General features: G+C 41.9%; 1 long non-coding RNA gene across 8 annotated transcripts in view; it reads right to left on the bottom strand.

Annotated features, from left to right (window-relative positions):
- Nucleotides 1-25,907, bottom strand: part of LOC139178719 (uncharacterized) — a 69,712-nt gene that overhangs the window by 31,750 nt on the left and 12,055 nt on the right. For 7 of the 8 annotated variants that reach the window (XR_011563208.1, XR_011563209.1, XR_011563211.1 and 4 more), the window contains exon 1: nt 7,696-8,093. The exons of the other annotated variant lie outside the window; for it this stretch is intronic. This is a non-coding gene — a long non-coding RNA (uncharacterized lncRNA). Of the gene's footprint in view, nt 1-7,695; nt 8,094-25,907 lie in introns of those variants that run through there. 8 annotated transcript variants of the gene reach the window in all.

The following is a 25,907-nucleotide window of genomic DNA, read 5'->3' as shown; positions in this document are numbered from 1 at the left end:
AAAAATAATGTAATAGTTGGAAGAAACTTAAATATGACAAAACTGCAAGAGGCAAAGTAGTTGTCTGAGGAGGCTTTACAGATAGCTGAGGAGAGACAAAGCAAAAGGCAAGGGAGAAAGGGAAAGATAAACACAACTGAATGCGGAGTCCCAGAGAAGATCAGGGAGGGATAAGAAAACAGTGCAAAGAAATCGGGGAAACAACAGAATGGGAAAGACTAGAGATTGCTTCAAGAAAACTGGAGAGATCAAGGGAACTTTTCATGCAAAGATGGGCTCAATAAAGGACAGAAATGGTCTGAACCTAACAGAAGCAGAAGAGGTTACGAAGTGATGGCAAGAATACACAGAACTATACCAAAAATGTCTTAATGACCTGGATAACCACAGTGGCATGGTCACTCACCTAGAGCCAGACATCCTGGAGTGTGAAGTCAAGTGGAACTTAGGAAGCATTACTAAAACCAAAACTAGTGGAGGTGATAGAATTCCAGCTGAGCTATTTCAAATCCTAAAAGCTGATGCTGTTAAAGTGCTGCACTATAAATGCCAGCAAATTTGGAAATCTCAGCAGTGTCCACAGGACTGGAAAAGGTCAGTTTTTGCTCCAATACCAAAGAAGGGCAATGCCAAAGAATGAGAATGTTCAAACTACCACATGATTGTGCCTAATCCACATGCTAACAAGGTAATGCTCAAAATCCTTCAAGCTAGGCTTCAGCAGAACATGAATGGAGAACTTCCAGATGTACAAGCTGGATTTAGAAGAGGTAGAGGAACCAGAGATCAAATTGCTAACATTCACTGGATCATAGAAAAAGCAAGGGAATTCCAGAAAAACATCTAGTTCTGGTTCATTGACTGTGATAAAACCTTTAACTGTTTGGATCACAACAAACTGGAAAATTCTTAAAGAAATGGGAATACCAGACCACCTTTCCTGTCTCCTGAGAGATCTGTATGTAGGTCAAGAAACAACAGATAGAACTGGACATGAAACAAGTCACTGGCTCGAAATTTAGAAAGGAGTACGTCCAGGCTATATATCGTCACCCTGCTTATTTAACTTATATGCAGAGTACATCATGCGAAATGCCAGGCTGGATGAGTCACAAGCTGGAATCAAGATTGCCAGAAGAAATATCAATAACCTCAGATATGCAGATAATACCATTCTAATGGCAGAAACTGAAAGGAACTAAAGAACCTCTTGATGAGGGTTAAAGAGGAGAGTGAAAAAACCAGTTCAAAATTCAACATTCAAAAAACTAAGATCATGGCATCTGGTCCCCTCACTTCATGGCAAATAGAATAGGGGAAAAAGGACAGATTTTATTTTCCTGGGCTCTAAAATTTCCTGCAGACAATGACTGACTCTATGAAATTACAAAACCCTTGCTCCTTGGAAGGAAAGTTATCACAAACCTAGACAGCATATTGAAAAGCAGAGACATTTTACTTCGTCGACAAAGGTCCATTTAGTCAAAGGACTATGGTTTTTCCAGTAGTCATGTACAAATGTGAGAGTTGGACCATAAGAAGGTTAAGTACCAAAGAATTGATGATTTTGAATTGTGCTGGAGAAGACTCTTGAGAGTCCCTTGGACTGCAAGATCAAACCAGTCAATCCTGAAATTAGTTCTGAATATTCATTGGAAGGACTGATGCTGAAACTGAAACTCTAGTACTTTGGCCACCTGATGCAAAGAACTGACTCATTGGGAAAGACCCTGATGCTGGGAAAGATTGAAGGCAGGAGGAGAAGGGGATGACAGAGGATGAGATGGTTGGATACCATCACTGACTCAGTGGACATGAATTTGAGCAAACTCCAGGAGATAGTGGAGGACAGGGAAGCCTGGCATACTGCAGTCCATGGGGTCACAAAGAGTCAGATATAACTTAGTGACCGAACAATAACAACAAAAATACAACTAGTATGTATGTTTTCAAATACATACCTTAAAAAGATCAGCTGCTGCTGCTGCTAAGTCGCTTCAGTTGTGTCCGACTCTGTGCGACCCCATAGACAGCTGCCCACCAGGTTACCCCGTCCCTGGGATTCTCCAGGCAAGAATACTGGAGTGGGTTGCCATTTCCTTCTCCAATGCATGAAAGTGAAAAGTGAAAGTGAAGTCGCTCAGTTGTATCCAACTCTTAATGACCTCATGGACCGCAGCCTACCAGGCTCCTCCGTCCATGGGATTTTCCAGGCAAGAGTACTGCAGTGGTGTGCCATTGCAACAAGATGTATATGAGAAAAATTATAAATCTCTGATAAAAGAAATTAAAAAAGAACTAAATAAACGTAGAGATATTTCACGTTCATCAATAGGAAGATTCAAATTGTCAAGATGTTTATTTTTGTTCAGTCACTTAGTCGTGTCCAACTCTTTGTGACCCTGTCGACTGCAGCATGCCATATGTTAGATCAGCCCAATTTGATCTGTGGGTTCAACACAGTCTCAATCAAAATCTCAGCAAATTATTTTGTGGATATCAATTAAGTGATTCTGAAGTTTATATAAAGAAGCAAAATGACCAACACAATATTAAAGGAAAAGCACGGGGTCAGAGGACTGCATTGTGAAAGAATAGATGAACAGATCAGTGGAATAGAATTGAGAGTCCAAAGATAGATCCATATAAATAGAGTCAGCTAATCTTTGACAGAAGAACAAAGATAATACAATGGAGAAAATATCATCTTTTTCAACAAACGGTGCCAAGCAGCGAGGTATCCATATGCAAAAAAAGAAAAATTTCCAGACACAGAACTTAGAATTGTGACAAAAATAATAAATCAAAATGGATCATAGAACTCAATGTAAAATGCAAAACTATTGATGTAAAACTCCTAGAAGGTAACATGGGAGAAAATCTGGGTGACCTCAAGCATGGTGATGACTTTTTTAGAAGCAATACCAAAGACACAATCCATGAAGGAAATACTCGATAAATTGGACCTCATTAAAATTAAAAACTCTGCTCTGCTCTGTGGAAGAAACTGCCAAGAGAATGAGAAGACAAGCCACAGACTGGGAGAAAATACTTGGAAAAGACATGTCTGATAGAGGACTGTTATGCAAAATACACAAAGATTTCTTAAGATGCAATAATAAGGAAACAACCTGATTTTAAAATAAGCCAAAGATTGGAATAGAAAGCTCACCAGATACCTCACAGATGGCAAATAAGCATACAAGAAGATGTTCCACATTGTATGTCATTAAGGAAATGCAGATTAAAATAAGTGTGAGCTAACACTGCACACCTAAAACCCAAAACACAGACAACACTAAGAGCTTGTGAGGATGTGGGGCAACAGGAACTATTGCTATGAACTATAGCAACATTTGAACTATCAACAATGAACTATCATTCATCGATAGTGGGGTTGCAAAATGGTACAATCTCTTTTGAAGACAGCCTGGAGACTTCTTATGAAACTAAATACACTGTTACAAAATGATCCAGCTTGGTATTTACCCAAATGAGTTGAAAACTTATCTCTACCCAAAACCCTACACACAGGTCTTTAAAGCAACTTTATTCATAATTGCCAAAACTTGCAAGCAATCAAGATGTCCTTCTGTAGGTGAATGGATAATAAACTATGGTATATCCAGACAGTGGCTAGTACTCAGCACTAAGAAGAAATGAGCTATCAAGCTATGAAAGGACATGGAGGACCCTTAAATGCATGTTACCAAGGGAAAGAAGGCAATTTGAAAAGGCTGTATGATTCCAACATTCTGGAAAAGCAAGAACAATGGGGAAAGAAAAATATCAGTGGTTGCCAAGGGTTGGGGCAAGGGAGAGATGATAGAGCACACAGGTTTTTAGGGCAGTGAATCTTCTGTACTATATTATAATGGTAGATACATGTCATTATGCACGTGTGCTTACTAAGTCATTTCAGTCGTGTCCGACTCTTGGCGACCCCATGGATTGTAGCCCACCAGTCTTCTCTGTCCATGGGATTTTCCAGGCAAGAATACTGGAGTGAGTTGCCATGCCCTCCTCCAGGGAGTCTTCCCAACCCAGGGATTGAACCCACGTCTCTTATGTCTCCTGCATTAGCAGGCAGATTCTTTAGCACTAGGGCCACCTGGGAAGCCCACATGCCACTGTACATTTGTCCAAACCCATAGAATACTCAACACCAAGAGTAAATCCCAGCATAAACTGTGGTGTAAGAGGTGTTGATGTAGATTCATAGATGGTAACAAACGTACAACTCTGGTGGGTGGGGAAGGTTGATAGTAGGGAGGGTTGTGTGTATGTGGAGGCCAGGGATACATGGAAAATCTTTGTACCTTCTACTCAGTTTTGCTGTGAACCAACCAGTCCATTCTGAAGGAGCTCAGCCCTGGGATTTCTTTGGAAGGAATGATGCTAAAGCTGAAACTCCAGTACTTTGGCCACCTCATGCGAAGAGTTGACTCATTGGAAAAGACTCTGATGTTGGAAGGGATTGGGGGCAGGAAGAGAAGGGGACGACAGAGGATGAGATGGCTGGATGGCATCACTGACTCAATGGACATGAGTCTGAGTGAACTCTGGGAGTCGGTGATGGACAGTGAGGCCTGGCGTGCTGCGATTCATGGGGTCACGAAGAGTCGGACACGACTGAGCAACTGAACTGAACTGAACTGAACACTGCTCTAAAACTTGTTTATCTAAAAGGGAAAACAAAGGACTACTCTAGCGGTCCAGTGGTTAGGACCCAGTGCTCTCACTGCCAGACCCCAGGTTCAGTTCCTGGTCGGGGAACTGAGATCCCTCAAGCTGCACCTCAGGCAAAAAAAAAAAGAAGCAACAACTATAACTGAGATTCCCTACAGAAACATCTTTCCTGTTGAGGGGAGAAGCACCTTTCCTGTTCTCACTGGTCTTTTTAAGGAGGGATCATCTGAATACATTTCTGTATGTCATTTTTAAAGCCAGTTTTCAAGTGGCTTGCTTAAGTAGCACACCTCAGGGATATATTCACTCTCTTCACTAGCTCTCACACCGCTGACATATTATAACCTTTAACACTGAGGATGCAGTTTCTCAAGATGATCAAACTGAGGAGATCAACCCCTGAGCATTTCAGCCTTTCTCAGCAATGGATGACTTTCAGTGCAGATCATGGACATAAACAGATGGTGTAGTGTGGTTATAAACAACATCTCAACAGGATTGTACCTGAACATGAAGAAATCCAAGACAAAAACCAAGAAGTAAATTAGGAATCCTTTCTTTCTTTCTTTCTTTCTTTTTGGCCACATTGTGTGGTTTGGCTTGTGGGATCTTAGTTCCCCACAGTGTTAGCTGCTCAGTTGTGTCTGACTCTTTGTGACCCCATAGACTGTAGCTCACCAAGCCCCTCAGTCCATGAAATTCTCCATGCAAGAATACTGGAGTGGGTTGCCATGCCCTTCTCAAGGGGATCTTCCCAACCCAGGGATCAAACTTGGGTCTCCCAGGGACTGAACCCTCGTCCCTTGCATTGCAAGCAGATTCTTTACCATCTGAGCCACCAGGGAGGGATCAAACCCAGGCCCCAGCAGTGAAAGCGCTGAGTCCTAACCACCAAATCGTCAGGAAATTCCCAGGAATCCATTTTTTTTCTGTCTCTCAAGTTGAAATATTTGCCTTTTTAGTTTTGGGTATATGTTCATTGACTTTGCATAATGCTGGGAATGATATCAGTTAAAAAAAAAAAAAGCTGCTCTAATTTCAAGATTCCCCTTCAATCACAATATTTAGCAGCAGCTGACGGTGATACCCGGAGAAGGCCATGGCACCCCACTCCAGTACTCTTGCCTGGAAAATCCCATGGACGGAGGAGCCTGGTGGGCTGCAGTCCATGGAGTCACTAAGAGTCGGACGCGATTGAGTGACTTCATTTTCACTTTTCACTTTTATGCATTGGAGAAGGAAATGGCAACCCACTCCAGTGTTCTTGCCTGGAGAATCCCGGGGACGGGGGAGCCTGGTGGGCTGCCGTCTATGGGGTCGCACAGAGTTGGACACGACTGAAGCGACTTAGCAGCAGCAGCAGCAGCATGTGATACCCAACACACAATGCCCATCCCAGGGACCTGGAGCAAAGCTTGGGTCATTTCCTTTAGCAGAGATAACATTAGAAAATAAACCAAAACACAAAAGAAAAGCCTGACTGGACATAAAACTTGATCTGCAGTTCAAGCTGTATAGAAATTACTTTATCTGTCATCTGCTTCATGGATACCCACCTTTATAACTATTCATTATGAACATTATAAAATTCACCTTATAAGCACGAATGAAGTTGAAAATCTGTTAAGGAAAAAAACATTAGATTGCTTAGAAAAAAGGCAACGAATGCAAATAAGTTATTATCTTTCCAAAGAGTAAGAGAGAATAGCTATAATTCACTTAACAACTTAGTTTAATGAATGGCGTAGATTTAACATGGTAATTGTATTATTAAATTGGCTCCTGAGAATTTTCTAAGCATTTTACATATATATCCTTTGTCATTTAACTCTTATGAAAACCCTGTAAGTTTCGATTATTATCAACATGCTTCTGTAGGTGAGTAAATTGAAGTACAGAGAAGAAAAGTCACATAACTAATAGACCAGGGAAAGGACATTCAACACTCTCACTGTCCTACCTGAAGACAACTGAAGTCACACATTTCTCTCCCAGATCGTTTCCCTGGCAATGAGGGAATGCTGGGGAATTAAGACCTTAAGAGGTAGACTTCTCTGGTGGTCCAGTGGCTAAGACGCCATACTCCTAATGCAGGGGCTTGGGTTCGATCTCTGGTTAGTGAACTAGATTCCACATGCTACAACTAAAGATCCCTCATGCTGCAATGAAGATCAAAGATCCTGCGTTCCCCAACTAAGATCTGGTGCAGCCAAATTAAGAAAAACAAACAAATAAACAACCCAAAAGCAACCTTCAACCAAAAAGGTTCAGGAATTGGTCAATAAATATCCCATCTTCCTTGCCTCTCTGTGAGACGATTCTAAGTATTCTGCACAAGGATAGAGCCCTGACTGCCCACTGTAGTAACTCATTCATTAATGTCTCCTTTCCTGGCTCTCTCTCCTTCCCAGTCTCACTTTTCAACTCTCCCATCATCCTTGCAGGGATCACTTCCTGAATCAACCACCTTCCTCCCCCACTGGTCCCAACCTCTGCATATCTATGCACTCTTAAGAGCTGGTTGTCACCATAGCTCCTCTTGGGAGGGTACACATTCATTTTACTGATTTGGCCGAAACTTGAAATCTGTCATGGTGACTATATATTTATCTTATTCCCCAAGTCTGCAACTTTTCAGGCAGTTATGACACAGAGGGGATTTAAATGAACCCATTTTTGAGATTCCCTGTTTCACTGTGAAGCTTTTCAGAGAGCACCCGATGCAGTCAGCAGCTTTGGCCCAGTCATTGCAAGCTGCTGCTGGGGAACAAAAATATTTAACAGAAGCCTGGACTGGGAATTTCTTGGGTTCTGATTCTGCCTTATTCCGTATTCTCATACAACTTATGTAACTTCTCCCATATTATGATTGGATATTATTTTATAAAAGCACTTTGTAAAGATTGAAGGGCTTTTAGCTTCCTTGGTGCAGTTCAGTTATCAGAAGGATCTAGAGAAGATTGGCTTGGTCATATTCCATGCCTCCAGGAAAAGGAAATCCAGTACCTCGGTCAAGACCGCTGCAATTCCCTGTGGAGTTCTGGTCTCTTGGCCTGGCTGTTGTGAGCTGCCGACACTGAACCCTTGCTCTCCATCGTGCAGTTCCAGATTGTTCTTTCATCTCTCCTCTTTGATCCATCTCTTCGTTTCTATACCAGAAGCAGCTCCTATTTACCCAAGGTTTGGAACTGTCTACAACGACCGCTTAGCGGAACAGAGCCACACAGCATCTTAAAATCAAACATCAGGCACTCTGGTTCCCAGCAGTCTTTTGGCTACATCTGTTGTTTCTGCCTTACTCCTCTCTCCTCTGTGCTTGCCCTCCCAGAAGAAAAAAAAAAAAAAAAAAAACAACATAAAAAACAAATTCTTTCCATTTCCTCTGTAGAGTAATTTGACCTCAAGTCCCTACTTTCCACCCAAAGTGGCTGGGAGCCTTCCTCCAGGACTTTTATGGTTTCCTTTTTTAGATATAAATCTTTGGACTATCTGGTATTTGCTTGTGTTTAAGAATAATTAAAATTCTTTTTATTGTGTTATATAAACAAATACAAGGAGGTACAATATAGTTTAGCAAACAGATCAGGAAAAAAAAAAATCAATGAACCAGAAAAAAAAACCCAGGATGAACAGGAACATAATGTTCAAAATGAACCAAAGATGCCCTCTATGACCTGTGTTCCCAGGTGCAATGAACACAGAGATACACTGCTCAGAACCCCTCAGAAACTCCTCGGGTTATACCAGCAAGCTTCTTCAAAGAATTGCCCCTGGGCTATTGGAGCCACCTCCATCTGGAAGGTTCGAGATGCCTGAGAGTGCCCATTCCCCAAGATGGCTGGCAAGCAGCCCCTGACTAGTGAGGGTGGACGAAGCCCAGCTCCCTAAACCTCAAGACTTCAGGAACTCAAGGTACAGTTTATGCTCCAGAGCTCCCTACATGCTCAGACCATGTCCAAGAATTCATCAAAAATTGCACCCTTTTCTTGTCTGCCTCCCCTTCACTGTCCTGCTTCCCTTACTCCCTTATTAACCTGTGCCAGGAGAACTTCAACTTGAATCTGTGGTTCAGTTGGCTTCTGGAAGAACCCAATCTAAGATGCTAGGTATTCTATTTTATTGCAGAGACACCCTGGGAATTCATTCTTTCATATATATACAGTGAATACCTTTTATATATTTGATGCTGTTATGAAAAAAATGCTTAAAGTGAGAAGCCAGACAGAGAAAGACAAATACTGTATGATATCACTTATATCTTAAATCTAAAAAAATACTGTTGCTGCGTTGCTTCAGTCGTGTCTGATTCTGTGCGACCCCATAGACGGCAGCCCACCAGGCTCCCCCGTCCCTGGGATTCTCCAGGCAAGAACACTGGAGTGGGTTGCCATTTCCTTCTCCAATGCATGAAAGTGGAAAGTGAAAGTGAAGTCGCTCATTCGTGTCTGACTCTTAGCCACCCCGTGGACTGCAGCCCACCCGGCTCCTCCATCCATGGGATTTTCCAGGCAACAGTACTGGAGTGGGGTGCCATTGCCTTCTCCAAAATACTACAAACTGGTAAATGTAGCAAAAAAGCAGACTCATAGAGAACAAGCTGGTAATGGGGAGAGGTGGGTATATAGGGGTGAAGGATTAAGAGGTACAAACTATTATGTATAAAGTAAGATACAAGGATATATTGTACAACACAGGGAATATAGCCAACATTTTACAATTACTGTAAATGGAGTATAACCTTTACAATTATGAATCACTATATACCTGTACACCTGTAACATATAATATTGTACATCAACTATACTTCAATAAAAGAATAAAAAGAATAAATAAAATAAAGAGAATAATTTTTTTAAAGAAACAATTATGATGATATATATAATACAGTCCAGACCTGCATGGAAAGTAAAAACTAATTAGTGAGGTGAGACATGGAGAGACAGAAGCATAAGACGAGGTCAATTGCTTTTTTATTCATGCAGAAAATATCAAATATCTTCCATATATGGGCTTCCCAGGTGACAGAAATGGTAAAGAACCTATCTGCTAATGCAGGAGATATAAGAGACATGAATTCAATCCCTGGGTTGGGAAGAACCCCTAGAGGAAGGCATGGCAACCTACTCCAGTATTCTTGCCTGGAGAATCCCATGGACAAAGGAGCCTGGTGGGCTGCAGTCCAAGGGGTCACAAAGAGTGGAACATGACTGAGATGGCTTAGGACACACATACACACACACACACACACACACACACACCCTCTATGTATACATGATGGAATCTGAGAGAGATCGAAAAGGAGCGCTCACAGCTTCATGGTTTCATATGCTGGGATTTGGAGGACACATAAGATTTCCAAACAAAAAGTTGGAAGCAGAGAGCATATAAACTGGGGAGAAACAGTATGGGAAGTTGAGCATGTGAGGTTGACAAGGTACAGCGAGCCACAGTGTTAAGAGAACCCCTGAGAGGATCCTTTGTCTTCTCAAAGACTGAATCCCTGCCATTGTAACTTCCTTCATTCTGCCACTCTATTCTATGGGCATACGGTAGGATGCAGGTCAGTGACCTCTGTGCTTCTGTGCTTTGTAGATACAGATCTTAGGCAACATGTTCAGATATGCAAAGATATTACATTCATTCTTTTTATATTTATTTATTTATTTACTTTTTGGCCACACCGCATGGCCTGTGGGTTCTCATTTCCTGGACAGGGATCGAACCTGGGCCCCACTGCAGTGAAAACGCAGAGTCTCAATCACTGGACTGACAGGGAAATCCCTACATTTTTTTTTTCCCTGTATGATTTCCCTTATAATTGTTCTTGTAAGCCTCTGTTCCACTTGGAGTGGTGGAAATTTAATCTTGGTCAAATTGTGTGGTCCCTGCTACCCTTTTCTCCTTAAGTTTTCATCCAAATTCCTGCCTTCTGGAGAATTTGGTAGGATCCCTAATCTTCTTCATCACCTAGGCATCTGATACTTGGCTTATCAGACATGAGCAGTTCACTGCTGAGTTGTCCTTCGTTCCTACCCTCAAGACACCTCTATAGCTCACTGCTCTTTCTGCTCCTCCCATGCAACATTGGAACACATAGACTGGTGGGTCTGGGAGGTGAGTCCCTGGGATCTGCCCAGGGGTGAGCAAGGTGCAAGGTCTCATTTCTACTTGTTTATTTATTTTTTGGCTGTATCGCGTGACATGTGGGATCTTAGTTTCCAGATCCGGGATTGAACCCAGACCCTCTGCATTGGAAGCACAAAGTCTTAGTCACTGGACCATCAGTAAGTCCCACTATCTCATAAATTTATAATGAGAGTTAAATGAGCTAATATTTGTAAAGTGCTTAGAATAGTGTCTGGCTCTTGATAAATGCTGTCTGGGTGTTTGCTATATGAAGCACTTTATATATGTTGACTGTTTAATATTTAGTATGTCCTTTCCCTTTTATAGTTGGCACTTGCATGGGTCAGGTAGAAACCAGAACAGAAAATCATTTATCTTTACTGAGACTGTCACTATTACTTGTCTTGACAATTGTACTGAACTCCAAAGGGGTCTCATCTGTAATCTCCTCTTTTTCCAGACCATCTTACCTATTGCTGTTAGTAGCTCTGGTCAAGTCTCTGCTTGTTTCCAAAGTTTTTAATAGGTCTCTATTTCCACTGTGAGACTTTGCTAAGTTTTGTACAGAAATACCTTTCCTAAGTACTCAAAAAAAAAAAAAAGAGAGAGAGAAAAGAACATGTGCCCTGGGATATATATATAAACTAAAACAATGAAGCACAAGTAAGAAATGTCTTTGAATTCTAGGCTCTTAAAATTTTATGTCAGCTTTACATTCTAATCCATAACCTGGCCATGCTTATTTTAACTTCAGAAACATTTCACACGTCTTGCTAATCAAGAAAGTTTTCAAGGGACTTTTCCTACTTGTTTCCTTGGTTAATTGATGAAAGCTATTGCATCAATTTTGGATAATTAGACTGAATAACAGAGACCTGACAGCTCAGACTAGGCAATTTATTTTCGCTGTTGGTGTTACAATACTTCTAGAATCCAAACAGTTAAATGTATGGATATATATATATATTTTGTTTGTTTGTTTGTTTGTTTACCTGCTTTAAGTGCTATGTGGGATAATGATTAAGTAGAGATGCACTGAATGCTGACAAAGAGGTGGAAAAGTACATTTTCAGACTCCTGTTGATTAAAATTTTAATAAATGTGCCTTCGTGCTGACAGGTTGTTGGACTCTTAGGGTTGTAAGCGAGAGAAAGTCAACTTAAACAAGCTAGAGCAGAGAAGGGAATTTATAGCTTAGTAAGTTAAACGTCCAGGGTGGCATCTGGCTTCATCAGTGGCTGTTTCCAGGGGTCAAATGATCAGGTCCCTGGCTCTCCGCTTCTAGGAAGGATCTTTCCACAAGGTAATCAAGATGGCGATCATGGTAAATGGTACAAGTTGAAAAGAGCTCATTTTCCCTATTCCCGCTGGTAGAGACAGACCAGCTTTGCTCAAATCTATTCCTCATTCAATCACTGTGACCACGTGGGTAGGATGCAGTAAGTGATCAGACCTTGATCAAGAGCCACACTTACGTCTGGGAAGAAACGAGCCTGTCACCACTCCACACCTCACACTCCTAGATGACTGATGCTTCCTGTTTACCCAGGACTATAAAGTTTCCTATGCATAGAACTTTAAGTGCTAACACTGAGTTAGGGCAAACCAAGGCAGTTGGTCTCTTTCTCCCGTTACCCAAAGGAAAATTGGTTGCAACTCAAGGGTGGGTGGGAAAGGGTGCTAGGCAGAAAAAATACTTAGCTGCCTTCCACTGTGCATCACAGGATTGAATTGCTTTGGTTTATTGGCAGACAGAACTCATTTCTGGCCATTCCTGCTCCCCAGGCTTCCCAGGAGGTCCAGTGGTTAAGACTCTTTCCTTCCACAGAAGGGGATGTGGGTTCAATCCCTGGTTGGGGATTGCATACCCTGAGTCTCAGCCAAAAAAAAAAAGCGGGGCGAGGGGGGATTGGTCATTCCCGTTCCCTTATTCTCTCAAGATACTTGTCAAAAGACTTTTTCAATGACTGGAAGAGCTTACTGACGATTCTTAGTTAACTGCCAATATTTGAAATCTAACACAAATGAACCAAAATTCTCAAACAACCCATAGTTCCACCATGAACTCTCCTCTGACGTTTAGTCGCTCAGTCATGTCCAACTCTTTTATGGCCCCACGGACTGCAGCCTGCCAGGCTCCTCTGTCCATGGGATTTCCCAGGCAAGAATACTGGAATGGGTTGCCATTTCCTTCTCCAGGGGATCTTCCTGGATCAGGGATAGAACCCATGTCTCCTGCATTGACACGCAGATTTTTTACCACTGAGCCACCAGGGAAGCCTGAATTCTCCTCTAACTCAGACTTTATTTTCACTTCAGTAGTCTTGTCACATACAGTAAAAATATTAGCTTTACTTTGTAATTGTCATCTGAGAGTTTAGCTTTTAAAAGGCAAATGATTCAATTTTGTGATTGATAAGATGGCCTTATAAAGAATTCATTCATTTAATCCAAATTTTACTCTTTGTCATAGCATTTACTTTCTTTTTTTATAAACAAAGAAAAATAACAATTCAATATTAAGTTAGAAACCTGTGATCAGCTGCTCTTTCTAATTCAGTATGTATCTGCATAGTAAAGCAAGTTCTCAAAATCAACATATTAAATATAACTTATACTCAAAAGAAGAAATGATCAAACCACTAATTTGTTTTAAGAGCAATCTTTACTTCTTTACTAGTCCTCTAAAAAAAACTACAAAAACAGATTATTTGCAAAATGTGTTCTTGAAGCAGGGCCTGGATGTGAATTACCACTTCTGGAGTTCTGTCCATAATATGTTTCATCTCTGCCTATCCCTGTATTTTTAATTCCAGAAAATGCTGTGTGCTAAAATCCTTTACTATTTGGTTGAAAATATTTCCATCAGTTTACCAACATACATCTTCACAGACATCACCAGTACAAATATAATAAAAATTTCCTAGTCAACCGTGAAAAATATAATTTTTCATCCAATTATATGAAAAAGAACTGGATTACATATGACTTAAAAAAAAAATCACTCGTGTGTTTATTAACTGTGCTATTTTTATAAGAACATATTTTTCAGATTGGCAACCTCTTTTTGACCTGAACAGATTTGGAAATATCTATTCCGGGAGATAGTGAAGGACAGGGAAGCCTGGTGTGCTGCAGTCCACTGGGTCTCAAAGATCTGGACACGACTTAGTGACTCAACAACAACAACAACAAATCACATAGCTTGTTGCCAATTTTTCTTTTTCCTTTTTGGCCAGAGCATATGGGATCTTAGTTCCCTGACCAGGCACTGAACCTGCACACACCGAATGGGAAGCACAGAGTCTTAGCCACTGGATCCCCAGGGAGGTTCCCAGATTTTAAAAAGAATTGTCAGTTTCCAAGGTAATTTAAAAAAATAGTCTTGAAGCTTTACGAAATTTTTAATTGATCTGTGAATTTTATTCTAATACCGTAGTCAGGACTTCTCTGTTTATAATTTTAAAATGCGGTTACAGTTTAAGTTTGCAAATTTGATTTTTTTTTTTCAAATTTTTTTTCTTTAACTGCACCTCACAGCATATGGAAATTCCATGATCAGGGACAGAACCTGTGCCTCCTGTAGTGGAAGTGCAGAGTCTTAATTGCTGAGCCATCAGGGAAGCCCCACAAATTTGAATTTAAGTCACTTTGAATATAATGGTTTCAGGCAATTATTACTCAGTTTTCTCAAAAACCAGATACCAATCTTTAGACTCATTCACACTTGTACAATAATAGAAATTTGTATTAAACATCTGATTATATCCTGTATATGTTTTAAATGGACTTCAGCTTGTTAAAATGATGGTTGGAATATAGCACTGTCAAAATAATTACAGGAAAACTGGGGTAGTTCTCACTGTCAGTAGCCTCAATAATTTCAGGTTTTTCTGAATTTCTTTTGTTCTCACTGTTTCAAACTAACTAGTAAAAACTTAATCCTTTTGATTCCTGTTCCCATTTGAAAATGCAATTATCAGCATATTTCAAACATCACAATGAAAGAGAGTGTGTTATCAGCTTTCATAACAAATCCCCATTCTTGCCTCCAGTTTTCACACAGTAGTATTGATCCCTCCCACCCTGATCCCTGTAAACAATGACTATTGGAGCAACGATGGTGTGTGACTTCTGAGATGAGGCTATAAAAGGCATTGTCAACTTCTGTTTGATCGTGGATCACTCACATGGGGAAAAGTCTGCTGCAATGTCACAAAGATCAAGCAGACCTCTGGAAAAATGAAAGAGGTGAGGAGCTGAGGCCTCCTGCCCACAACCATTGGAGTGAGCCACATGGAACGGAGATTCTCCAACCCAGTCAAGCCTTCAGCTGACAGCGTGCGTGCATGCTAAGTCGCTTCAGTCGTGTCCAGCTCTGTGCAACCCCATGGACTGGGGCTGGCGAGGCTCCTCTGTCCATGCGATTCTCCAGGCAAGAAAACTGGCATGGGTTGCTGTGCCCTGCTCCAGGGGATCTTCCCAACCCAGCAATCAAACCCAGGTCTCCCGAATTGCAGGCCCTGGTTGATGTCTTAAACTAGCTTCATGAAAGAGTGTGTGAGGAAACATCCAGCTATGTTGCTCTCAAATTCCTGGTCACCCTAATCCGTGGGATTATGAATATATACTGATTTGTTTGTTTGTTTTAGGTGGTGCCATGCAGTATGTGGGATCTTGGTTCCTTGACCAGGGATGGAACCCAGGCCCCTGCATTAGGAGCAAGGAGTCTTAGCCACTGGACCACGAAGGAACTCCCCTGTATATATATACACACATATATATTTTTTGGCTGTGCTGGGTCTTCGTTGCTTTGCACGGGCTTTCTCTAGTTGCAGTGAGCAGGGGCTACTCTATTGCAGTGCACAGGCTTCTCATCGTGGTAGGTTCTCTTGTTGCAGCGAACAGGCTCCAGGGGCGCAGGCTGCAGCAGTTGTAGCACGCGGGTTCAGCAGTTGTGGGCGCACGGAATCAGTTGCTCTGTGGCATGTGGATTCTTCCCCAACCAGAGTTCGAACCCACCCCCTGCATTGGCAGATGGATTCTTATCTACTGTGCCACCAGGGAAGTCCTATACTGTTTTTTAAAACCATTAAATTGAAGTAATTTGTAATTCAGTAATAAATAATGAAAAAAGACAATCAAAGAATTGATGCTTTTGAACTGTGGTGTTCGAGAAGACTCCCGAGAGTCCCTTGGACTGCAAGGAGATTCAACCAGTCCATCTTAAAAGAAATCAGTCCTGAATATTCATGGGAAGGACTGATGCTGAAGCTGAAACTCCAATACTTTGGTCACCTGATGGGAAGAACTGACTCATTTGAAAAGACCCTGACGCTGGGAAGGATTGAAGGCAGGAGGAGAAGGGGACGACAGAGGATGAGATGGCTGGATGGGATCATCGACTCAATGGACATGAATTTGAGTAAACTCCAGGAGTTGGCAATGGACAGAGAGGCCTGGCATGAGGCAGTCCATGGGGTTGCAAAGAGTCAGACACGACTGAGCGACTGAACTGAACTGAACTGAACTGAAGGATAATCAGACAGAAACCAAAGTTTCAAAACACAAACTTTTGTGTGTTTTTTTCTTATCAGACAATGCACTGCTAAATGAAACTTAAAAAGTGACACTTGGAATAAAATATCCAGTCATAAGCAACTGAGCAGGAATTGATATAATGAGAGTTAGTAGATCATTTTCTTTGTCACGGAAAAATTTAAACCAGGGCACATCCCTGGTGGTCCAGTGGTTACAAGTCGGCCTTCCAATGCAGGGAGTATGGATTTGACCCCTGGTTGGGGAACTAAGATCCCACATGCCCAGCTCAGTGTGGCCAAAAAAAATTTTTAATTAAAAGTCTTTTATAAGGTGGAAAAATTTATTTTTGAAGATATTGGCTGAGTACATCCTTGTGGACTGAGCAAGAAATCTCACATTAAAGCAATGTCTCCCAGTGATATTTTCATGGCTTTCTTACCACATTCTAACTCACCTTTGATATGTTTGATGGGAAACCATCAATGGACACCCTGATAACATCAAACCACCAAAATTTCCTATCATTCATTGCACATAAAATTTCCTATTTTTCCAGACTCTTATGGAAAAGAAGATTGGCTGCCATGAAAAAGTGGAATGTTGTTTATTTTCCTTATTGAATGCATGTGACAAACCTTTTTAGGACTTAAAAATTCTGGTAAGAACTCCTCCATATAAGTCCCAGGAACCAACTGAAATGGCCAGGCCATGGTTGCTGAGCTCAGCCTGGTATTTCCTGCCTCTGCATCCAGATTCCTTCCCTGTCCCTGGGAGCCCTTCTCTGCTTCTCCTTGCTGAGGTCACATTCATTTGCCTAATGTGCTCCTATCTATAGAAGTAGCTCTTAAATCTGCCATGTGAGAATCATTTTTCCCACCTTGGACCCCACTCATTTATGACTATTTCTACATCCAGCATGATAACATAAACGTTTTTGAAGTTGAAAGTTTTGAGTTAAATTCTTCTTGCCAAGAAGCATTAAGTTCCCTCTGGCTTTGAATGATCCCTCATAGCAGCAGTCCCCAGCCTTTCTGACACCAGAGACTGGTTTCCTGAAAGACTGTTTTTCCACGGACTGGGATGTGTGGTTTTGGGGATGATTTACATGCATTACATTTACAATGCGATTTATTACATCAGCTCCACTTCAGATCATTAGGCATTAGATCCCAGAGGTTGGGTACCTGTGGGAACGTAACTCAAATTCTTAAAAATGGTAGGAACCCCAAAGGTATTTCCTAGTTAAAGAAATACATAAATAAGTCCTGTAACCCAGTGTCGTAGTGGGAAATTAGGAGGCTTGAAGCCATTGGTAATATAGTCGGGTAAAGCCTATCTAATAGGCAGGGTGATTAAACACTATAATTCTCAATGCATCTGGACCTGATCACCCTTTTAACTCTTAGCCCCGTTCTTCAACAAAGCATTCTAGTCTTTGGGAACCTACCTTTGACTGTTTTGGTCTGCAGCAGGTCTTAGTCATGGCATGCTGAATCTAGTTCGCTGACTGATCGAAACCATGCCCTCTGCGTTGGGAGAGCAGAGCCTTAGCTACTGGACCACCAGGGAAGTCCCTGGCTTTCTTATATTGGAAATTTATGAGAAAATATTTACTCACAGAAACAATTTTATAACACTGTTGCAACTGGTAGGTCTATTTCATCATTAATTTCTAGAGCGATCTGTGAAGTTTTATCAGATTATTTTAGCCAGACTTCCTTAACACTTGCGTTTAATTTGTCTAGGGTTCATTATATGCCACCTAGTATTGTTTTTCAAATATATCTACTACACTGATGAAATCTTTTTGTAAAATTTCATTGAAGTATAGTTGATTTACAGTGTTGTATAAATTTCTTCTGAACAGTTTTTGTACCTATATATATTTATATATTCAGTTATACATATATATATGTTCTTTTTCATATTCTTTGATGGAATATTGTCACTTCCTAATGAATTTCATTTTATTTTTACCAAAAAAGAAAAAAAAAATACCTTTGACTGTGGGAAATGGGATTTGATTTTACCCTACTTGCAAGCTAATTACTCAGCCTTTTGCTGTTTCATAGATGCTAACGGAAGACCCAAGACTCCTGCATCAGAAACAAAAGCCTTTTCCACTCAAGGCAAATAACCAGCATCAGTTCAGTTCAGTTCAGTCACTCAGTCGTGTCCGACCCTTTGCGACCCCATGAATCACAGCACGCCAGGCCTCCCTGTCCATCACCAACTCCCGGAGTTCACTCAGACTCAACGTCCATCAAGTCAGTGATGCCATCCAGCCATCTCATCCTCTGTCGTCCCCTTCTCCTCCTGCCCCCAATCCCTCCCAGCATCAGAGTCTTTTCCAATGAGTCAACTCTTCGCATGAGGTGGCCAAAGTACTGAAGTTTCAGCTTTAGCATCAGTCCTTCCAAAGAACACCCGGGGCTGATCTCCTTTAGGATGGACTGGTTGGATCTCCTTGCAGTCCAAGGGACTCTCAAGAGTCTTCTCCAACACCACAGTTCAAAAGCATCAATTCTCCAGGGCTTAAGCTTCATGTTTGCACCCTTCTGCTTTGTCTCCACCCAAATTTCAAAGGGTTCTGTTACAGGAGAGAAACAGAGTCTGGGAAATCCTCTGCTCGATAGCAAGCCCTAAGTAACCTGTTCTTTGTCCTGGAGGAAGACATCATTTCACCCCTCCAGGCTGCTCACTGCAAACATACCAGGCGAAGAGGGGCCACGAGGCAAGCTGGAAGCCGGGATCTGGGAACCCTCAGCTCAGTGTTCCTACCCAGACTAATGTCTCCTTGAGTAGCAAAGTGCAAAGGCACTGCTGCTGCTGCTGCTGCTGCTAAGTTGCTTCAGTCGTGTCCGACTCTGTGCGACACCATAGACAGCAGCCCACCAGGCTCCCCTGTCCCTGGGATTCTCCAGGCAAGAACACTGGAGTGGGTTGCCATTTCCTTCTCCAATGCATGAAAGTACAAAGTGAAAGTGAAGTCACTCTGTCATGTCTGACTCTTAGCGCCCCATGGACTGCAGCCTACCAGGCTCCTCCGTCCATGGGATTTTCCAGGCAAGAGTACTGGAGTGGGGTGCCATTGCCTTCTCCGCAAAGGCACTGCTGCTGCTACTGCTAAGTTACTTCAGTTGTGTCCGACTCTGTGTGACCCCATAGACGTCAGCCCACCAGGCTCCCCCGCCCCTGGGATTCTCCAGGCAAGAACATTGGAGTGGGTTGCCATTTCCTTCTCCACACAAAGGCACTAGGGGGAACTAAAAATAACTGCGTGTATTCGTGGTTGGGGCAAATTATGGACAAGATACAAAAAGACCAAAAACCCCAACTGCCATTTCCGAACAGCCAGGAGCAAGAGCAGGGTACTGTGCGTGTAGGCAGTACATTAGGAAGTGAAAGATGCACACACCACCCCAAAGAGGGGGGTAAACCACCCACACCAGCCCTCTGGCCCCACCCCTGGACCTGCCCCTATCCTCACCCCATATAAGAAACCAGCTCACCCTACCGTAGCTCAGGAAGTGAGCAAGCAGGCAAAGCTCCCGGCCCTGCTGCAACAGAGGCCTCCAGTAAAGCCTTGCCTGAATTTCTCGTATGGCCTCTTATCTATGTCTATTTTGTATTTAATTTTTTAAGTTAATTTTTAAATTTTTGGCTCTGCTGGGTCTTCCTTGCGGCTCTCTCCAGTTGTGGTGCATGGACTTCTCAATGTGCTGGCGTCTCTTGTTGCAGAGCATGGGCTCTAGGGCGCTCCGGCTTCAGAAGTTGTGGCCTGTGGGCTTAGTGGCATGTAGACTCTTCCCAGAACAGCGATCGAACACATGTCCATTGCACTGGCAGGCACGTTCTTAACCACTGGGCCACCAGAGAAGTCACATCAATTTCTATTGATCAAGGAAACCAAAAACCGTTGTCAGTAACAGTCAGGGTCTCCTTTGTTGGCATACAGAGCAAGACGTATGTGAGACTCATGTAGGAGAGTCTCTCTCCCCACAGTCATTATTAATTTCCTTCATTTAGACTGATAGTTTACATAAAACACTGATGCTCAGACAAATTGATAGTTTACATAACTAAGAACTCAGAACTTGAGTTTTCTTCAGTTTTTTTAGGAATATGATATAATTTTATTTTTTGCGTTTTTTAAATACCTAAAATTTTTTGTTGGATTATAATTAATTTACCGGTTATTTCAGGTATACAGTGAAGCATTCAGTTATACATGTAATAACTTGAGTTTTCTAATTCTAAATTGGTGTTAATTTCAATAGACTTGCATGTACTGTCTAATATATGCAATACTTTATTAATAATTTTCATTTTGATCACAGGTCTAAATAACATCTGAATATTGATAAAATGTTAAATATAAATGTGAAAATATTGCCTATAATTTTATTAAATGTTATTTTTAAAATATCATTAAAATATTATAAAATATAATCTATATGTTACTAAGTATAACCTCATTTTTTTTTTACTTTTCAAAATGTGGCTACTAGAAAAAATTTAATTGCATATATTTTGTATTTCTACTGGATAGCACTGCAATAGACCATAAATCTTTTATCTCTTATTTTCCTTTAATTGATTCTTAACTTTTTAACTATTTTTGTTAGTTTTAACATAAATGTAGTAAATGTACCACGTACTAGTCTTACATACATAACTTGTTGAATTGACACCTATGCATACACTTCAATAATCACTATTCAGGTCAAGATACAGAACATGTCCATTACTGAAGAAAGTTCTCTTGGGCCCTTTCCTAGTTAACACCCACCGATGGCCATTCTTTGTGATAACCACTCTTCTAACTTTTATCACCACCAGTAAGTTTTCCTTGTATTAGAACTTCCTGTTATCAGAATTGAAACAGAGCAGATCCTTGTCCCCCATGCCTTTTGTCTGTAGAAAAACTTTAGCCAAGGAATAAATTTAATAGGAGAAGTGAGAACATGCGGAAACAAAGGAAAACAGTCAAAGGAGACCAAATAATAATGGTTTAGTCATTAAGCGTAGTCAAGGACCTTCAGTTCCTCCTTAAGGACTATAGATCAGATCAGATCAGATCAGTTGCTCAGTCGTGTCCGACTCTTCGCGACCCCATGAATCGCAGCACGCCAGGCCTCCTTGTCCATCACCAACTCCCGGAGTTCACTCAGACTCACGTCCATCAAGTCAGTGATGCCATCCAGCCATCTCATCCTCTGTCGTCCCCTTCTCCTCCTGCCCCCAATCCCTCCCAGCATCAGAGTCTTTCCCAATGAGTCAACTCTTCGCATGAGGTGGCCAAAGTACTGGAGTTTCAGCTTTAGCATCAGTCCTTCCAAAGAAATGCCAGGGCTGATCTCCTTCAGAATGGACTGGTTGGATCTCCTTGCAGTCCAAAGGACTCTAAAGAGTCTTCTCCAACACCACAGTTCAAAAGCATCCATGTTTCGGCGCTCAGCCTTCTTCACAGTCCAAATCTCACATCCATACATGAGCACGGGAAAAACCATAGCCTTGACTAGACGGACCATTGTTGGCAAAGTAATGTCTCTGCTTTTGAACATGCTATCTAGGTTGGTCATAACTTTCCTTCCAAGGAGTAAGCGTCTTTTAATTTCATGGCTGCAGTCACCATCTGTAGTGATTTTGGAGCCCAGAAAAATAAAGTCTGACACTGTTTCCACTGTTTCCCCATCTATTTCCCATGAAGTGGTGGGACCGGATGCCATGATCTTCGTTTTCTGAATGTTGAGCTTTAAGCCAACTTTTTCAGTCTCCATTTTCACTTTCATCAAGAGGCTTTTGAGTTCCTCTTCACTTTCTGCCATAAGGGTGGTGTCATCCGCATATCTGAGGTTATTGATATTTCTCCCGGCAATCTTGATTCCAGCTTGTGTTTCTTCCAGTCCAGCGTTTCTCATGATGTACTCTGCATATAAGTTAAATAAACAAGGTGACAATATAAGCCTTTATGTACACCTTTTCCTATTTGGAACCAGTCTGTTGTTCCATGTCCAGTTCTAACTGTTGCTTCCTGACCTGCATACAAATTTCTCAAGAGGCAGGTCAGGTGGTCTGGTATTCCCATCTCTTTCAGAATTTTCCACAGTTTATTGTGATCCACACAGTCAAAGGCTTTGGCGCAGTCAGTAAAGCAGAAATAGATGTTTTTCTGGAACTCTCTTGCTTTTTCCATGATCCAGCGGATGTTGGCAATTTGATCTCTGGTTCCTCTGCCTTTTCTAAAACCAGCTTGAACATCAGGAAGTTCACGGTTCACACATTGCTGAAGCCTGGCTTGGAGAATTTTGAGCATTACTTTATTAGCGTGTGAGATGAGTGCAATTGTGTGGTAGTTTGAGCATTCTTTGGCATTGCCTTTCTTTGGGATTGGAATGAAAACTGACCTTTTCCAGTCTTGTGGCCACTGCTGAGTTTTCCAAATTTGCTGGCATATTGAGTGCAGCACTTTCACAGCATCATCTTTCAGGATTTGGAATAGCTCAACTGGAATTCCATCACCTCCACTAGCTTTGTTCATAGTGATGCTTTCTAAGGCCCACTTGACTTCACATTCCAGGATGTCTGGCTCTAGGTCAGTGATCACACCATCGTGGTTATCTGGGTCATGAAGATCTTTTTTGTACAGTTCTTCTGTGTATTCTTGCCATCTCTTCTTAATATCTTCTGCTTCTGTTAGGTCCATACCATTTCTGTCCTTTATCAAGCTCATCTTTGCATGAAATATTCCCTTGGTATCTCTGATTTTCTTGAAGAGATCCCTAGTCTTTCCCATTCTGTTGTTTTCTTCTATTTCTTTGCAATGATCACTGAAGAAGGCTTTCTTATCTCTTCTTGCTATTCTTTGGAACTCTGCATTCAGATGTTTATATCTTTCCTTTTCTCCTTTGCTTTTCGCTTTTCTTCTTTTCACAGCTATTTGTAAGGCCTCCCCAGACAGCCATTTTGCTTTTTTGCATTTCTTTTCCATGGGGATGGTCTTGATCCCTGTCTCCTGTACAATGTCACGAACCTCATTCCATAGTTCATCAGGCACTCTATCTATCAGATCTAGGCCCTTAAATCTATTTCTCACTTCCACTGTATAATCATAAGGGATTTCATTTAGGTCATAACTGAATGGTCTAGTGGTTTTCCCTACTTTCTTCAATTTAAGTCTGAAGAGAGAAGGGAATGGCAAACCACTTCAGTATTCTTGCCTTGAGAACCGCATGAACAGTATGAAAAGGACTATAGATAACATTCTGAATATCCTGTGAGTTACCTTATAAACACTGAAACCCGTTAGGTGGAGAAGTTAACGATGACCAGACTGTAGCCATGACATGCATGTGTGCATGCTCAGCTTTGCTCAGCTGTGTCCCATTCTTTGCAACCCCCTGGACTGTGGTCTGCCAGGCCCCTCTCTCCATGGGATTCTCTCTAAGAATACTGGAGTGGGTTGCCATTTCCTTCTCCAGGGGATCTTCCCAACCCAGGGATCAAACCTGAGTCTCCCCCATCTCCTCCATCGGCAGGTGGATTCTTTACCACTGCGCCACCTGGGGATTAGCCATGGCGTAAGCTGCACAGTTCTGAGAACTGGCCTCAGAGAAATGGAAACAAACCCGTCCTGGAACTGAAGATTAACTCTGCCTAAATTCCAGTTGAGCTATTTCAAATCCTGAAAGATGATGCTGTGAAAGTGCTGCACTCAATATGCCAGCAAATTTGGAAAACTCAGCAGAGGCCACAAGACTGGAAAAGGTCAGTTTTCATTCCAATCCCAAAGAAAGGCAATGCCAAAGAATGCTCAAACTACCACACAATTGCACTCATCTCACACGCTAAAAAAGTAATGCTCAAAATTCTCCAAGCCAGGCTTCAGCAATATGTGAACCGTGAACTTCCTGATGTTCAAGCTGGTTTTAGAAAAGGCAGAGGAACCAGAGATCAAATTACCAACATCTGCTGGATCATGGAAAAAGCAAGAGAGTTCCAGAAAAACATCTATTTCTGCTTTATTGACTACACCAAAGCCTTTGACTGTGTGGATCACAATAAACTGTGGAAAATTCTGAAAGAGATGGGAATACCAGACCACCTGACCTGCCTCTTGAGAAATTTGTATGCAGGTCAGGAAGCAACAGTTAGAACTGGACATGGAACAACAGACTGGTTCCAAATAGGAAAAGGTGTACATAAAGGCTTATATTGTCACCCTGTTTATTTAACTTATATGCAGAGTACATCATGAGAAATGCTGGACTGGAAGAAACACAAGCTGGAATCAAGATTGCCAGGAGAAATATCAATAACCTCAGATATGCAGATGACACCACCCTTATGGCAGAAAATGAAGAGGAACTCAAAAGCCTTTTGATGAAAATGAAAGAGGAGACTGAAAAAGTTGGCTTAAAGCTCAACATTCAGAAAACGAAGATCATGGCATCTGGTCCCATCACTTCATGGCAAATAGATGGGGAAACAGTAGAAATAGTGTCAGACTTTATTTTTCTGGGCTCCAAAATCATTGCGGTGACCGCAGCCATGAAATTAAAAGACGCTTACTCCTTGGAAGGAAAGTTATAACCAACCTAGATAGCATGTTCAAAAGCAGAGACATTACTTTGCCAACAAAGGTCCGTCTAGTCAAGGCTATGGTTTTTCCCGTGCTCATGCATGGATGTGAAATTTGGACTGTGAAGAAGGCTGAGCACCGAAGAATTGATGCTTTTTAACTGCAGTGTTGGAGAAGACTCTTGAGAGTCCCTTGGACTGCAAGGAGATCCAACCAGTCCATTCTGAAGGAGATCAGCCCTGGGATTTCTTTGGAAGGACTGATGCTAAAGCTGAAACTCCAGTACTTTGGCCACCTCATGTGAAGAGTTGACTCATTGGAAAAGACTCTGATGCTGGGAGGGATTGGGGGCAGGAGGAAAAGGGGACGACAGAGGATGAGATGGCTGGATGGCATCACTGACTTGATGGACATGAGTCTGGGTGAACTCCAGGGGTTGGTGATGGACAAGGAGGCCTGGCGTGCTGCGATTCATGGGGTGGCAAAGAGTCGGACACGACTGAGCGACTGAACTGAACTGAACTGAACTGAACACGATCAAGATGACACTGACCACACCACCGATGACCAATTCAATACGTCTGTCACTGCTGACTGAACTTTTTTGCACGCAGCCCACTCCCTCAGCCTATAAAAGCTCTTGCCGGCTGGTAGTCAGTTGATGGGAGTGGGCCTTTGGACAGGCATCTGCAATGCCCCCTATTCCCCCTCCCCCTAGTTACCAGCATCCAAAATAAAGCAAACTTTCTTTTCCAAAAATCTTGCCTCTAATGGCTTTTGAGCGATGCGCAGCCAGATCCCACTTTCGATTATAGAATCACAGAGTATATATTCTTTTGTATACGATTTCTTGTGCTCAGCATGGTGTTTTTGAGATTCATCCTCATTGGCAAGCGCATCAGTAGTTTGTTTTTTTATCGCTTTGTAGAATTCCATTGTACGCTGTGTACCACAGTCATCAGTTTTC

This window comes from Bos indicus, chromosome 22 (genome assembly GCF_029378745.1).
Source record: "Bos indicus isolate NIAB-ARS_2022 breed Sahiwal x Tharparkar chromosome 22, NIAB-ARS_B.indTharparkar_mat_pri_1.0, whole genome shotgun sequence".
In the NCBI taxonomy this organism is placed as follows: domain Eukaryota; kingdom Metazoa; phylum Chordata; class Mammalia; order Artiodactyla; family Bovidae; genus Bos; species Bos indicus.
This window is presented reverse-complemented; position numbering and strand designations above follow the sequence as displayed.